The sequence below is a fragment of the Diadema antillarum genome, unplaced genomic scaffold (assembly GCF_040938485.1).
Source record: "Diadema antillarum isolate AM-2024a unplaced genomic scaffold, OU_Dant_1.0 scf00000034, whole genome shotgun sequence".
Taxonomy (NCBI): domain Eukaryota; kingdom Metazoa; phylum Echinodermata; class Echinoidea; order Diadematoida; family Diadematidae; genus Diadema; species Diadema antillarum.
Window position 1 is genome coordinate 1,056,129 of NW_027270923.1, and position 17,853 is coordinate 1,073,981.

Below are 17,853 nucleotides of genomic sequence, written 5' to 3' on the forward strand. Positions count from 1 at the left end.
GTGTTTTCCATATCTACGTTCAGCTTACTTTGTTTCGGATCTTGTGGATGTTTTCGTGTCTTACCTTTGTTTCATGTCCATCGTCCGCCTTTCATGTCTTTTTCATTTCATCATATAGTTTTTTTTTTTTTTCAAATGATAGAATTTATTGATTTCTCGAAGCAACATAATTTTACAGAGGATAAATGAATTACAAAGTTATTACTTCAACACAAAAACATTTCTTTGATACAAACAATTTAAACACATATCTGTGTTTTTTATACTTTTTTTCAAATATTTAAATATCTTCTTACTAAAAAACATACTATAAAGGGTCGTACATGTGAGAATGCGAAAATAGGATAAAATAACTTTTGGCAGTCCGAAAGCCCGCCCAGGCCCGCCCGACATGGCGACGACGAGTGCACATTGAATAACTTCCACAGGACCATTGCAATTGACTACACACAGCCCCGACGCCGTACACAAGTGTAACACTTGAGCACAGCGACAGGGCCGCGCACAGCCACATTGCAATGTACAGCTAATAAAAGGAAATTCGTAAATACTAATAGGCCCCATGGACAGAAAATCTAGAAATTAGCAAACAACATTCACCCGCCGTCCCCACGCTCAGGCAGGCCCCCAGCGGACTTCCGGCAAGCCATTGGAACGCCAAGGATGCACCCTGCCCGAAAGTATGTACAGTGTATACATTTACATTACACACGCCACACCCAGGTAGGCTCCTAGAAAGCTACCGGGTTGCCACGAACATACCCTGCCCGAAAGCATGCATAAATTAACTTACATCATAACAACGTTAAAAGAAACTCGCGGGTACATAGACCTTTAAACTATTTTCATGCATACCTCCCCGGCAAAGGTTGCTCCAGGCAACCCGTAAACACGTCAATATCCACCTGACGTTGCAACAACTAAATGTATGCAAGGTGGATTCCAAGTATGGAATTATTTTCTACAAACAAAATCGAATGTTACCAGTTTCCGAAAGAAAATACCTACATATATTTGACTACGAACCAAATGAAAGTGTTGCATCAGCCCCATCCTTGAATCATCAAGAAACATGAAATACACGATATTAACGAAACAACATCAGACAGTTCAAATAAGTTGAACATGTCTCCATTTATCTAAAAACACAGTGATTTTACCTTGTTTTAGATATATAATTTCTTCAATTTCATAATAATGTTTCAAAGCTCTTTGAAATAACGCCAAAGATAATGTACCGTTCTTACATCTTGTGGCGAATATATAATATTTGGCATATAAAAAAACAGAATTCAATGTAGTGAAAGGACCATTTAAGATTCCAAATATGAAATCGTTAAATGTGAGAATAACTTCGTCTTTCAAAACTTGTCTTTGGAACTCTCTCAAAAAACGTTGAGTATAAGGGCACTCCCAGAACAAATGTGTAATTGTCTCGGTTGTATCTAAACAAAAGGTACATAAATCAGAATCTGACAAACCAATTTGTTTTAGCAGTTTATTCACCCCGAGGATGTTGTGTAGAATCTTGAACTGAAAATAACGCAATTTTGTCGACAATGAACTTTTAAAAGGAATGAGATAGATTTTTTTCCAGTCAGTGACTGGTTCTATCAAAATTGAATTCCATTTTTCTTGTGATTTTGGAACTTCACGAAAATTATCTACGCATTTTCTATGAATAAATCTACATACTTTAGGAGCTTTCTTAATTTCAAGAATCAGTTCTTCTTGATAATTTTTATCTTGAGTTTGAGGTTTTTTAACAAGATTTTTTCATGTGAATCTTCACCATGCCAAAATGGCGGACTATGTTCTGAACTAGAATCTGAATTCGGCTTCAACTGTACATGCCCAAATGCTTATGAAGGGCAGTTATGTGAAAGCAAAGGTAACTAATGTTTGGTTTGGGTTCTTTTTTCAGATATTGGTTCATATTTTACTAGAATAACATAACTGATTAACGATTCGAGATATGATAATGAAATAGGACCTATCATTTATTGTGAATTTGTAATCCGGCTACTGCATGGTAAACATTTTATTTTTCTGATTTTGCAAGACGAAAAAAAAACCACCTCACAGAAACTAACAAAGCACCAAGCCATACTTTCTTCATAGCTGCCTGTTTCTAACATTCATATCAATATTCTGACTATTCGTTTGTGATTGCCTGCAAACTCTGCAGTAATTATTGTCCAGCTAAATAACGTGTTTTAAGCCCAGTTTCATGTTCATCGTGTTCATTGTCCTTATGTGTCTCATGTCTTTCCCATTCTTTATGATAGTTCTTTCTTGCGATTCTTCACCATGCCAAAATGGCGCTCTCTGCTCTGAGCTAGAATCTGAGTTCGGCTTCAATTGTACATGCCCTATTGGTTATGAAGGGCTGTTGTGTGAAAGCAAAGGTAACTAACGCACTATATAACCTCATATGTATGTATAATTATGATTATATACAATTTAGACATAACAATTAGGTTTGCGTTTTAAAACAGAAGGCATTTCATGAAGTTTACTACAATGATATATTGTATAAATTTCTATATTTTGTTAGAATTGCTACGTTTTAAGCAAATCAATAAAGGTCCTGTCTTTGTGTAGCATTTTTTCTTTGTATTTTCCTGTATCAGTTTCCAAACTACTGTAATGCAACAACAACACAACCCAAATATAATACCTCTCTTTTACTATAGATTCATATCCTATAACTTCTGATTGTATATCTTTTCTCAGAGACTGTTCTGTCGACATATTTTCTTCTCTAACCCTTGTTTTATAACAATCGTAAACTTGCTCCTTGTTTCCCGTTTCTTCGTGTAGTCCTGTCTTGCGATTCTTCCCCATGCAAAAATGGCGGTCTTTGCTCTGAACTAGAATCTGAATTCGGCTTCAATTGTACATGCCCAGTTGGTTATGAAGGGCTGTTGTGCGAAAACAAAGGTAATTTTGAGGAAAATGGCATGTTCTCATCAAGTTATTCCATAATCACCACAAATGAACAAATTCGTAGCACCTACTCATTTTATAATAGTGTAAACTCCCACAATCTTATCATGTATTTGTACAATCGTATCATTGAAACCACATTGTAGGAGTTGATGATTTTCTGCCTTTCTGCTTTTTTTAAGCCATTCCTTCTCTTTCTGATTTCTCTCATCATACATCAAGTTTTTTTTTTATGTGTGTTTCTTTGAAATGTAATGTCAGACTTACAACGTAATTTCTGAACGCTGGTTTATCTCCATCATTTCCTCCTTGTGAAGCACGAACTCTATTATCCATTAACATAATGTTTCATTTTGTCGTCATCTTCCATCTATTTTGACATGATATTTATAAAAGCTAGTATGCTCCTCTTAACCTTGGTCGTGTCTTACTCATCATTACTTTGTCAAAGTATTAAATATTGTTCACTCCATCTCGTCAAACATATACCACTCTCTATATGCTTTTACTAGTTCGAGCTCACCGCAACTGTCATTCCTTGCTCTTCTTTTTCTCGCCATTCACTATCACTTATTTCTTTGTCCTTCCGCTAGTCTTGTCTTGCGACTCATCACCTTGCCAAAATGGCGGCAATTGCGCTGAACTAGAGTCGCGATATGGGTTCAACTGTACTTGTCCCGCGGGATTTGCAGGATCTTACTGCGAAATTAGAGGTAAAAAATTACAACAGCAACAACGCTTCATAAGAGGAAACAATTGCTCTCTTAAGGCGCCTACATTCTGTCGTTAATGATTTTACTCTTTTTCCTAGCGTTGAAATGTTTCTGAGACTAATTTGAGGTATTTGCTATGAATAAGTTGTTCTGACACTTTCACCTCTAAGAATATATCAATCTTAGAGAGAGAGAGAGAAAAAACCAGAACAAGATTAAAAAAAACACGATAGAGTAAACATGACAGGCTTGTTATAAATATTCTGGTTTATGGTCGCAAGAGATAATTTCAGCTGTCATATAGCTCACACTGCTTTCCTTGCATCTTACATCTTCTGCTTCCACCCCCTTTTAATCCTCACAGTATCAATTGAATTGGAGTGCCTTATTGATACAGTTCTACAGGAAGCAAAATATTTATAAAAAAAACAATTTCATAACTTCCCTCTAGCCGTGCACCATACATGCCCCTACTGATTGCGATATTTGAAATTATTCACACCTTTAGCAAATTACGTTTTTGTAAGTTGATGCGAAATGAAGAAGTAGGGCCTATATACATTATGGCTTCATATTGGATAGGTAATAAACATTTAAGGAACGTTAGAAATAGAAATATACTAGACTCTCAAATTAATGTGTTTTTTTTATACATAGTCAGCAATAATCAGATTTCCTCTGAAGAGAATGGACGTTTATGGTATAACTTCGGTCATTCGGGGCTCAGTAGGATTATAATTAAGGTGGTTCCTTCATTACTGTCCGGCAATATATCCTTGAGCTAATCCTTTTCTACCCCTATCAATCCCCTGCAATATGAATAGAAATGCTTGTTCTATTTTTTCTCCTTTTTAGTTGTTTTTTGCGCTTTTCTCTTATACCTTTGTTATATCACTTTTCCTTCTACCAGTCTTGTCTTGCGATTCTTCACCATGCCAAAATGGCGGGCTTTGCTCTGAATTAGATTATGAATTCGGCTTCAACTGCACATGCCCCCTTGGATATACGGGGATGTCTTGTGAAGTGAAAGGTAATTAACTCAGATGTGTAACATCGATTGTTCATTTACCCCAAGTAAATATTTAAAAGTTAAAAAAAAAACAGCAACAACAACAACAACAACAACAAAAAGAACAAAAAAATCCTCATACACATCAGTGGAAAATTGCTCTCCATGTTGGCATGCCTTATTAAAGTATGAGAGATAAGTACTTTTCAGACAACAGTGGGTTATCAACATGTATGTGTGTTTCACTTGAAGCAGGATATTTCTATATGTAATGATAACCCAAATCATGCTATATCCATCCTAAGTACAGTATCCGTTATCTTTTGCTAATGATATATATCGGCAGAAATAGATAATTTACTCCAGTCTAAATGTTCGCTCGATTCTTTCATTCTTTCTTTCCAAAATAATGTTCTGTATTTCTGTTTGTGTTTTTTTTTTGCGTTAAACGTGTCTTGTCTTGCAAGCTATAGTAACATTCTGTGCTCTTACCTGTCATGCCTATCCATATACCTATATATATACCTGTCCTCTTCCCTCGTTCTACTAATGCAGTTCTGTCATGTGAATCTTCACCGTGTCTTAATGGCGGCCTATGTTTGGAATCGGATATTGATTTTGGTTTCAATTGTACATGTTCAGATGGATATACAGGTGCTTTCTGTGAAACTAAAGGTAACCCGCATGCAGTATACAGGACTCTACATTGATTAGATATTCACAACATGTACTTCACAGCGAAAGCTTATCCATAATGATAGTGATTACTCTTAATGCCATCTGTATCAAAGCAAAACAACGTTTCTTACACTAGTCATGATATCTTTTGTATTCGCATTTGCACTGCGTAGTTGATAGGTATCGAAAACCGTCATTTCAGTCATATCTTTCTGTCTAATTTCCAACGTATCCTTTCTATCCCGCACTGCATACAAAAACGACAGTGGCTCAATTGTGTTTATTATGCCGAATTGTACTTTGCGCCTTGCCCACCATAATGTTTCTAAGCATGTACTTTGTATGCGTTTTTAATTATGGTATTAAAATGCGGGCGATTGATATCATGGTGAACATTGATGAAGACATGGTGGATTGAACTCCATATAGCGCCTTCCGCAAAAGAGAGAGATATGCACGTATTCTTCACCGCATTTCCTGTTTGATTTTGGAGGGAAAAGAGGGGTTTAGGTGATTATTCGTGTAACCTGTTAATCAAGGTCTATTGAGATGATAAAGCTATCTTCTTATCTTCGCTGCTTAATTGCTGTCTTCCTCTTTGCATCTCTCCTTCTCGTTTTGCCAAATTAGTATTGACCTGCGCGTCGGCACCTTGTCTTAATGGAGGCACGTGTACAGAGTTATCCGCAGGCACGGGATATACGTGTAGCTGCCTTGCCGGATATGCGGGACAACGCTGTGAGACAGAAGGTAAAATCTATTTTGGACGATGTGTTATATAGTATTCTGAAGGAAACATCTGCATGTGTTAAATAGTCTTGGGTGTTCGAACGGGAGGCTAACAGAAGCTTAACATCACCACCAATCGAATGTACACATTACACTAATTAAGTCAAAGGCATAGTGTTACACGATTGAAGAGACTTTCCAGGAAAAAATAGTTCATGTAAGATAATGGCTTAATTCTATGAAAAATTAATAAATCAAGACCATCAATAGATTCTTCATAGAACGAGATGGTATGGCACTATTCCAATTAATTCAAATCTGACACTGTGTCGTTTCCGGACATACTAATTAGTGTTGAGGAAAATGTTAAGGCTCCTAAACGAGAGTTTAACTCTCTCTGTGCCTGAGGTTTCCGACAGTGTGAACAATGCTATGGGGCTTTTCAATGCCAATTAGTAGTCAGGGCACACATAGGGTTAACTGAAGGTCATTGAAATCGATATTCTCATTTTAGCGAGATTGTCTTCGGTGATAAGAGCGCTATTCAGCTGCATATAAATTGACTGCGGAACAACTTTTTTTTGTCGGTGAATATACATTGGTTTGCATGTTCTCTAACTATGTCATCATGATGAGCTTCTTTTTGGGGTAGCTGTGGGGTGTTTGGTTTGTAGCCCGTTTCATTTTGATCAAGCATCGAGTGTTGCGGCGTACGTGTTATGTCACAGTTGTGTTATCTGTATGCCTCGTTGAAAACGGTCCGTTTTCCACTTCCACTATTCTTTTTACTTGAGATTGAGAATGTTGAGGGATGAGATCTGCACAAAAGTCATGTCATGTGTTTGTGAAAAAGAAAAAATAAAACCCGCAGAAAACATAGAGTTGTTAAACATTTATCCCAATGTATTGATAAAATATATATCGTTATAAAAATTAATTCAGAGATATATTGCATATGAATTTACATTATTCTTTTTTTTCTTATTACACTGGGTGTCTGTCAATTCAGGCAAGATTTAGTAAAAGAGAGAGAGAGAGAGAGAGAAAAGAATGAGATAGTCAAACTTACAACAAGAGCGGATATATTACCATAAATATGTGTAATGCTGTATTGCGATATTCATGCTTGTATTGTGGTATTTCGGTGTCACTACAACGGGAATGGGAAAAGGGAAGAGGGCACGTGCCCCTCTTCAATCTCTGTTTTGCTCTGTTCTTTTTTGTGTCCTATTGTTTTTGGCCGATACTTCTGCATCACAAAAATACTCGCTTTTTTTTTTCTTGCTGTCGGGACTTGCGCTGTGTTTTCTTGAAGGAGTTCACCTTGGGTTCTTATTATTATGATCAAGAATTCCTTGTAATATATCGTATGATTTTCCTCATTGCTAATCAAAGCTGCAGTTGACAATTGTGCATTTTTATGTGTGTTTCCGAGTAAGAAATTACCACAGTACTATTGAAGACGTTATGCTCACAATGATGAATAAGCGAGATAATTTGTATATTTAAAGTCAAGAGTCAATACATTTGTATCAGTAATCGGGATTGGGAGGGACAAGAAAAGGTATCATCTAAAATACTTTAATATGAAGTGGACAGAAGGAAAGCAGCTCAGTTTAATAATTAGTATTAATCTTCATAGGACGACAAATATTCATGAACGGGAAGAAGTGTGTTTATGACGTCACTATCAAAACAACAGTCAAGTAGCAACAACTTTGCTCAGGCTACACTTTGAATTGAGAAAACATGCATGTTACCGTCGCTGGCGTGCAAAACTTGCGAGTTTGACATGGACCAGTGAAACAATGTCTGCGCAGGTAAACACACGGGGAGCTAATACCATCACTTCTAATGCAGATGCCATCAAGCTAAATGTCATCAGGGAAACTAACATTCAGTAACGGTTAATATGATCACAAGTGTTCCTCCCTATCCTTTCCCTGCGGAAGAAAAAAAAAACCAGTTTCCCACAATGTGTGCACACTGTGTTCGACTATGTGGAAACGCTCAAATCTAACAGTGTGAAAATTATTTCACACTGTTGTATGCTTTCTCCACACGGAATTCACATAGTAATGTTCTGTTTCACACTGTGAATTGAAAAATCACACTGTGAATTGATAAATCACACTGTGAATTGATAAATCACACTGTGAATCCATGTTTCACAATGGGTTCACGCTGTTAAAACGCTCGAATGTAACGGTGTGAAGAGATTTTTACACATGTACTGTGTTAACAGTGTGTTCAAGTGTGTTTCACATTGTGTTTCACATTATGGGACACTGTGTTCTTTCCAGCAGGGCTCCCTGTATATCTGATGCCTGTTTGAATATACAAAGCTTCAATGTCTGTACTCCGTTCACAATGCACCTTCTCTGTGTTCATAACTTTGACACTCTGATTACCACATCAATAAACAAGATTATATACATGTAGCCGAAATACTAACATTTCTTTTATTCTTATTTTTCCTATACCAGGTTGCTACGGCAGTCTTCGGGAAAACATACATTCTCTCTAAATTTGATGTTTCATTGAAAAAATCTTAATGCATGTATTTTCCTGTTTTATGTTTTATGTATATCGTATTCATATCATAAATTTTCTTTCTTTCTTCCTTTCCCTCATTTTTTCCCCTGTAATACCTATGTGACATGTGACATTTCATCATGAACGTATATCATTGTGTTGTCAAATGCAGTCCTGGATGATTTGATTATTTTGTTTTCAAGTAATCAACAATAACAAACATGTAATATAATATTGTGTGATAACAATATCATCCTTCTCCCCCATGTTATTCTATGTCTCTCTAGTAATTCAACTAACCACCTAACCGTAGTTTGTCTGTCTGTCTGTGTGATTTGCAGACGGTTCGCAATATACGCACTGATTTCGTGTATCTTTTTTTCTCAATATATTCATTTTTATGTGTGATTTACATTGTAAAACTAACGTATTGTTCATTATTATTCTTTTTATACAATAAAACATTCTCCTTTGATATTTCGCAATTGCGCTTGTGTGTTGTCGTCCAATAAAACTTTAAATGCATGTGTTTTCCTTACGGTTAGAGTCATCGTTACATACTTTCAATGATTGTTTCTCGAAAAAAAAAAGCCTCACAAAATGCAAACTTACGAAATCGGATGTGTAATTACCTCTGGTCGATGACTATTATACTTTGTAAATGTGTGTCCATGAGTATCAAATCAGCTATCGCAGGGTCTGAAAAAGACAAATGTACCTGTCTACATGCATTCAAGATGAACTAATATGATCATTCGAAAATTCATTTCTAACAATACACATGTATTATGATTAATTAAAATGAATTCATGCGTCGTGAATAAACGTCTCATTAGAGACTTGTGCGCAGTTTTCTGAATACATACGTACCTTGGTGTATATTTTCGAATGAGAACGATTTCGTTTTCTTGGCAATGTCGTACAATTACCTTGCAGTTTTCGCCATTTTTCATATTAATGACACGATTGTCACTGGCATTTTAAATTCCCTCTTGTTTCTTTATGTTCCTGTTTTTTTGTTGTTTTGCATGACATGAATTTGGAACTGAAAGCTTATTGTCAAGAACAATGTCTGACATGAAAATATGATAAGGGTCTCTGCGAATTTCAGGCTAAAAATATCGCACTGCTCTGAAACTTTGTTTGCATTTTATCAGCGGGTGGCTCTTCGATAATGATAGATTGCACACAATGGGAAAGATTATTGACAAAATCGTAATGATTATTGAGCTGAAGCCTAATTTTCTTTGTGTGAGTCACAGAAACATTGCTTTGAACATGTAATCTCCACCACGAGGAGACTGATAATGATATTCTTTGCCACCGTCATGTTAATGATGACTGCTGGACATGTTCAATTGTGTCTCCTTGACGCAAGTTATCACCAAAGTCATGTATGTGACAAACATGCGGTTAGGTAGATCCCCAAAACTGAGTTTCAAATCTTCTCTTTTGAAGTTATCTAGCTATTACAATCACAGTGTACTCAGTATATCGTCACTCTATTATTGCTTTTTGGTATCTTATCACAGAGGTTGCGTGTAACTCGAATCCGTGTGTCAATGGCGCCTGCTCGAACACAGGAACTGGATATTCGTGCGCCTGCTTTAGTGGCTACACGGGAACCAATTGTGACCAAATAGGTAAAAACAAACAGACAAAAAAAGAAGAAGATAAAAACTTAAACCCTTTTGTCTATTCGTAAAGTGTCGTTGGTTGACCATTTAGAGTTTGGTGAACTCGATCCAATGTGATTTCAATGTTTTAGCCAGGTGTGTGTTTTTTTTTCCATATACTCTGAGTTTGTAGGATCTATCAAACTTGCATAAACGATATCTAGAATGAATGGCAGAAATGTCTGATGAAATGTTAAAGCACTAAATATAAGTTTCATTATTCATCGACGTCTGGACGTGGCAAAATCTGTACTAATGGGAGGGAGCAAAGGGCATTATTTCTTCTTACGTAAGATTAATTTCATACGTAAAGCAAGTATGATATTTCAACAGCTTTTAAACATCACTTTGCGTAGAAGCCGGGCATTTTTTTTTTTGTCCTTTGTATTCATATTTTCATTCGATAATCCTGCAACCGCTAAATACCGAGCCTTGTGTATAAGATTTTTTTTTTTACTTATCTTGTTCTGTCTACAGTTACCGTTTCACCTTGCGACTCATCACCCTGCGGTAACAATGGCGTTTGTTTCACGTCTCAAGTTGGAACCAGTTATGTGTGTAGTTGCTTCACGGGTTTCTCAGGAACGAACTGCGAGATCTTTCGTAAGTTAAGTCAGGATAGAGGCAATGCATGCAAGTGCTTGGAATTATTGGTTGCAGTTTTATTATGTTGTTTTTTTTGCAAAGTATTTCATTGGCTTCCATGGAGACATGGCTTCATTGTTCTTGCACGTCATAAGGCGACTAGTAATTATTCATACGCTATCTGTGATGTATGCATAAAGAAGCTTTGCTGTATTTTTTTCTTGAAGCAACTGAAACTATTACCAGTCAAAACACATTAAGTGACAGTTAATGTAAAGATTTTGCATGTCAACCCCTCAAACAGAGCACAAAATCTAACGTAAGATGTGTCCTGAATTTCGAATTGTGTGCTTATCGGTACGTTGATATTGTAACGTACTATGATTACATTTATTGTAGATTATCCCAACTTCCATGCATCCATAAATTCCCCCAATTGATTGTAAAATTATCTGTTTAGAAAACACTTTCTGCAATAACATCTGTTGTGTTGCCTTACTTCTTATCATTTTCGTGCGGCTAATTCGGAAGAAGCCGAATTAAAAAAAAAATTTAGTATATAGCCTACCTATCCAATTCCATCCATTTACCGTTCTGCGTTCTAGGCATTGCAATTTTTGCTCTGACCATTGCCATACACTTGTGTAAGCTCGTAAGCCTATCAAAATGTCCATTTACATATCATTCTTGATATTTTTGTTACTTTCAAACTATACAACACATAGGAGAGATGGGCTCGCTGTTGATGTCATTACTTGCAAACATTCATACAGGGAAAGCTACTGCTTACTAGTACCGGTGTTATCATGCTCCAGGCTCTTTTAGTGTACTCGCTTCGGTGTTTGCCGGTGTCTAGAATGAATGTGTGTGTATCTGTTATTTATGATCATGCATAATCACTGATGCGGAATTGGACAAGCATGGACATTTCAAGCCCCCAAATTACTACGACAAACGCATGTTTTCATCACTCCATAGATGCATTCATCTGCCTTTCTACCCATTTACTCATTATTGTATTTATTATCCATCCTTCCATCCTTACACGTTATATCTGTTTCTCAGCTTTGGAGCCCTGTGCTAGCAGCCCGTGCCAAAATGGCGGCACGTGCTTGGTTTCTAGCGACCGGTCCTCCTTCACCTGCCAATGCCCCGCAGGTTTCAGCGGCGAAACCTGTCTAGTATCCGGTATGAGCAAAGTTTGTGGAGTTCAAGTAGCCCTAGTATCATTGTAGACAACGCTTGTACAGTTGTGCACTTGTGTCTCTGCGGTCTGCCTGCCTTGCATGAAAATACGATAAAGTCCTTTAGTAAAAGTATGTAATACCTTGGAAGCCTGTAATTACACTGGATAAAAACAGTAGAGTAGCTTTCAAGAAAAATTCATGATTGAAATTTCGTGCGAGTGTATTTTCATGTTTGTTACACTCGCGATAAAAATACACCCAAATTGGGTTCAGTTAAATTAAATGTAAGTCCTGCGTTATCAAGACGTTATAAAAAAGAATAAAATCATATGCCGAGTAAATGTGTGATACTACGAATGTACCTTGATCACTATACATTCATGCGATTCTCCTAATATCTTCTTTCGTTCCTCTTCCAGACAACGCTTGCGCCTCCAACCCGTGTCAGAACGGCGGGATCTGTGGCAACACGGCGAGCGGATACACCTGCACCTGCCCCGCTGGATATGTTGGGGACAACTGCCAGACTTTCGGTAAAACCTGTGAACGGCATATTATGTTGAATCTCGCTATTTGCTCAACACTTTAGAGCATCACAGCTTTTTAATCGCATCTTCTCTTTTTCCTGACATTCTTCATTTTGATTACTTTTGAAAAACCTACAAAAAGGGGGAACGGATACTATGTCACATGTTGGATTTCAATTACATGACAGTGTACGACTGCAAGAGCTGTGAGTTAGTTGTCGCAGAAATGATCGAACGTGATTTTACGGTGTCAATTAAAGGGGACCTCCGGATGATTTTCAGACTTTTACATTTGAAAAACTATAAATCAGTTAAACTGAGTACAGAGTTTCAGAATTTATAGTGATTGGGATGAGGAATGAGAATGTTTTCAAAATTTATAACAAATTGCAATGAACAAGGATGATGACATGACAGACTCACCGTAAGAATGCATAAGTTGGGGCTCAAGGAAGCAGAACAAAAGAAGAAGGCATGCATAGATTCTTCACAGGTGAACTTGTTGAGCAAGTGGTATTGTAATGGAATTGCACTGCTACATTTCTGAAATATATGAGGCTCTGATGTCATCGACACTGTTCAGTGTAATTTGTTTAAGATTATCAATTTATTGGTTTCTCTGCTCAAGGACCACAACAAATTCCACGAATCTATACATGGAGCTGTTGATTTATGTACTACATGATGTGAAATTATGAAAATCGTCCGGAATGTCCCTTTAAGTATTTTGCCGGGCATGGCCACTGTAAAATTTTGGATGGCTCCCTCACCCTCCCTCTGTCTCTTTTGATATCAAATCTAATCAAGCTCATTTATCAATTTATTACCGAAAGAAACAACCACTGCACCCCTTGGGAAGGGGCAGTGCATAATTCACAGTTCGTTGAACATTTGAATAGTTTGTTTATTTGATACAAATACCTTGGCTTCTCGCCAATCATAGCTTGGCAAAGATTTGTATATGCAAAAAGCTGAAACCGAATCGTTTTACTGACATTAAAAAAGGGAGCGAGTCTAATGAAAGTGCTGTCTTCATGTTAGATATTGCCATGCTTACATTCTGTGTTGTTTGAAAAAGAAAATATAGACAATTAGCATCATGCATAGAGTGATATGTGTGAACATGCTCCCTGCAAAGTTGTTCTCGAATATAGATTGCTTCGTTTTATGATTTATCGGGGTACCGTACGTTACACTTGCATGATTTACGTTACACTTGCATGACTTGCATGATTTCATTTCCTTTTTGGTCACCATATTTGTTTTGTTTTGTTTTGTTTTGTTTTGTTTTGTTTTGTTTTGTTTTGTTTTGTTTTGTTTTGTTTTGTTTTTTGGGGGTCTGTATTCTTGTTTGTTTTGCCTGTTTATTCGTTTCAATCATGACATGCTTTTCTGTTCCTGTCAAGCATCATTTCATTCATATTTCAACGTCAAGTTCTTGTCTGTAGAAAGCTCTTATAGGGTACACAGTGTGTGTGTTTGTTTTGTGTGAATATGTCTTTTATTCAGGTTATATGATACGTTTGATTGTTACTATTTGCGCTATATAGATCATCTGTTGTTCATGTATGCTTCGCTTTTCATGATTATAGTGAGCCCGTGTTCCCCAAACCCTTGCTTGAACTCTGGCACGTGCTTCCAGATGCAGGGTAGTTCCTCGAACTATTTCTGTCAGTGCCCGGATGGTTTCGAAGGTACAAATTGCGAGAACCCAGTGTATGGTGAGTCCAGCCCACAATCTTGGTGCCATCACTCATGACCCATAAAGTCATCGAGATAAAGCAATATGATGTTGTCATCACTACAAACAGAAAACTGAACTTTCTTTAGTCAGCTGCAGACGTATCGCAATTTCAACAGCGTTGTAGCGGCTTGAAAGCCATAATCCCGCTCCCAAATCACTTGCATATCCTTAGCAGTAGCAGTACCACATATTCCTCATTCTGTCGTAAATGTCATTTGCTTTTGTCTGAGTAGAGAACGTTGATTTGATTCAGTTTTCCTTCTCTGTTTTTTTTTTTCTTTGCGTTGCTTCGCATAGTAAAAAAGCCGCCTCACGTATGGGCAGAAGGAAACCCATAATAATCTTTAATAGTCATTTTCATATTATTCTTTTTTTTATTATCATGATGCTTCCACAGACACAAAATGCATGCCTATTACAAATAAACTTCAAGGAGTTTGTAGTTTCAATATGTTCGTGATCATTAATGATACAGAATCACTTATGAACCAAGTACTAAAGAGTGAAAATCAATAGATATTTGTAGTACTATAAGTATTCTAGGTTGTTTGTGTATGATTTGCATGCTGTTGATCAGCGGTTTTTTTTTTTTGATTATTTTGATCGTCATTGTTGCTAGTCTTGGATAATGAGAAAGAATTAATTCTCTTTTCTTTGTTTCATTGAGTTTGCTAGGCTGTTAAAGTAAGCTTTTTTTAATAACCGCATGAAAATTTGGAGCATGAATGCAGCTATGCTATGTTAACTTTGAAATGACTGTACTCTAGACTGTCGGCATTCTGTGATCGGTGATGATAATCGACAATATAATATCACAGTGATGCAGTTGAGTCAATGGATGGCTAGATAGAGAGATAGATAGAAAGTTGTGATATCTTATATAAACTGAGCATGACTGACTGAATAACAATGTAGTGCTATCTATATATTATTACTCATTTTGTGTGTGCGTGCGTGTGTCGTTCCGTCAATCCATTTTGTACGCATAGTGTCTCCATGTGCATCCAATCCGTGTGTGAACGGCGCCACCTGTAGCCTCTTTGGAGCCAACTCGTATGGATGCATGTGCGCTGATGGCTTTCTTGGAGACAACTGCGAAATCGTTGGTATGAACATAACAGGGCAGTAAGAAATATGTGTCTTCTAGAAAACAAAGACACACGAAACCACTAAGAAGACATTAATAATAAAGGATTTGATGTGAAAATAATACAATAAAGCTTTAGCTGTTGCCAGGCTATCCGCAACATAAGAATCTGAAGGGAAAATATTGCTGCAGTAAACATGCAAATTGTGCATAACATGTCCAGAGTAGAACAAGCATGCTGGGAGAGAAATGTTTCGGTTACTATCGGGTAGTACAACTCTGAGTTTGCAGCAAAACTGTATCTTCTGAATACAGACCCCGGAACCTAGTCAAATGCTGCATGAGTAGATGGAAAACAGATATGGCTATTAAAATAACAATGGCATTTAGTTAGTTGGTAGCGTAGATTTTTTTTTTAGATGCTGTACAACTGTTCTTAAAAAAACTCTTCTTACCTAAAAAACTATGGCAATGTAATTTCCGTCGTGATGCAAGAGCGATTCATATAATAATGATGATAATGATGATAATAATGATAATGATAGCAATAATAATAATAATAATAATAATAATAATAATAATAAAAATAATATAGGGTACTTATAATGCGCCAATTCCACATAACTTATGTGCTCAAGGCACAGTAGAAAAAGTGAGTTATGAAGTACAGAAATCGTTACACACACACACACACACATTATATATATATATATAAGACAATAACATCGCGATCACTATCTTTGGACTTAGTTTGCTATGAGAGAGCCCCTGATATTGAATGAGTTTATCCCTTGCTTTCTGAGATGGAATGATAGTAACGTTCAATATACAGCATGTCATCGATTACTGCATATGGCATGTCTGGGTCCCTTCCATAAGCCTAAGGGCAACGTTACAACTAATGGTAACTCTGCAATCGGTGGTAACCATCAGTGATTACTTGGATTTGATTAAATATGGAGTGATGCTGCTATGATAGTAACCCTTGATTGAAGGGATACCATTAGTTGCATAGTTCCCATGGTAATGATTTTATGCAACGGAATTCTGATAGATGATTCATGTCGGCAAATATTGTGAGGAAGTTGCTCTTTTCTGTTCATCTCCGTTTTATTATCAGATTTTTTTTTTCATTCTGAAATCAAAATGTTACAGAGAGAAGTTATAAAATGTGATTATGTGTTAACCACTGTCATGATTTAGTCATTTAGTCATAATTTAGTGTGAATATGACGTTCACACCTTGTCACACTCTGTTACCAATTCAGTTGGGAATAAATCTGCTTGGTCCACCTGTTTCGCAGACATGCACTTATACGCACATACAATGGTTTTATAGTATTATATCACCACATTGTTGAAACGACACACAGCATGATATTGCATCTCCGCGGAGGTAATTCCACACAGACTGTGGACGTAGTTATGCATCTACGTACTCCTATATCCGCCTTCCTATACTATCCACCTTCTTACACTCTTCTGTTCTTTTTGACTTCTTGTTTTGGACATATTTGATGTACGTCACTGCCGCACCACCAACACCACCACCACCACCACCACCACCGACACTGTCTTGTTCTACATCCCGCACACTACTGCGCGCACACGGGGACAGACCCTTGCTCCACAAATCCGTGCGTGCGCGGACAGTGTTTCATCAGCTCGGCAGGTTTCTTGGCGTACTATTGCTTTTGCCCTGTCGGCTACACCGGTAGTACTTGTGACGAGGTTGACGGTAAGGGTGCTGTTTCCAAGCCCACTGTTCAGAGTATAGTCTCACTTCGATGTTTCGAGCTGATGAAGTAACGATTATAAACAGTGTCTTTATTTAAAAAATGCTCTCGTCTTTTACTGCGATGCGTGATTTGGCATTCATGTCCGTGTGCACCGTTTGTTTGTTCAAAGACACTACTACTTACACTTGCAGCGATTACCTATCTTGGGTTCTTTATGATATCAATGTTCAGTAGAAATGAAGGAGCACATGCACGGGTATAGGAGCCACTATGCTCATCTCGTTAAAAAATGACAATCTTTATGCTATAATGAAAAAAATGCACGTCTATCTACTATTCTATTCAATATTCTGTGGCCAAGGCCGTCTCTATAATCACAACCATTATAATAGACAGTGACAGATAGGCCTTCTTTTATATGATTCATACAAACTTTTCCTCCTTTTTAAAAACCCGCGTAGGTTTTCTTACACTGTATATTAGTCTCTTCAGAACGGCTGTGTGTCTTAATTGTACGATAATGCACCTTCAATAGCGGGCAAAGGAGGAATGGATGACATTTCCGTAGCAAACCCATTTGTTAAAACGAAACCTACGCGCACGAAGACATTCACGGCATTTAATTAGAGTATGATGGCTTTTCAGATGTATTCATTCAAATTTAAAGACAGAGAGCTACTCGTCAAAAAGCAGAC

General features: G+C 37.1%; 1 pseudogene; it reads left to right on the forward strand.

Annotated features, from left to right (window-relative positions):
* LOC139743500 (uncharacterized) overlaps positions 1-17,853 on the forward strand; it is a 105,062-nt pseudogene that overhangs the window by 68,490 nt on the left and 18,719 nt on the right.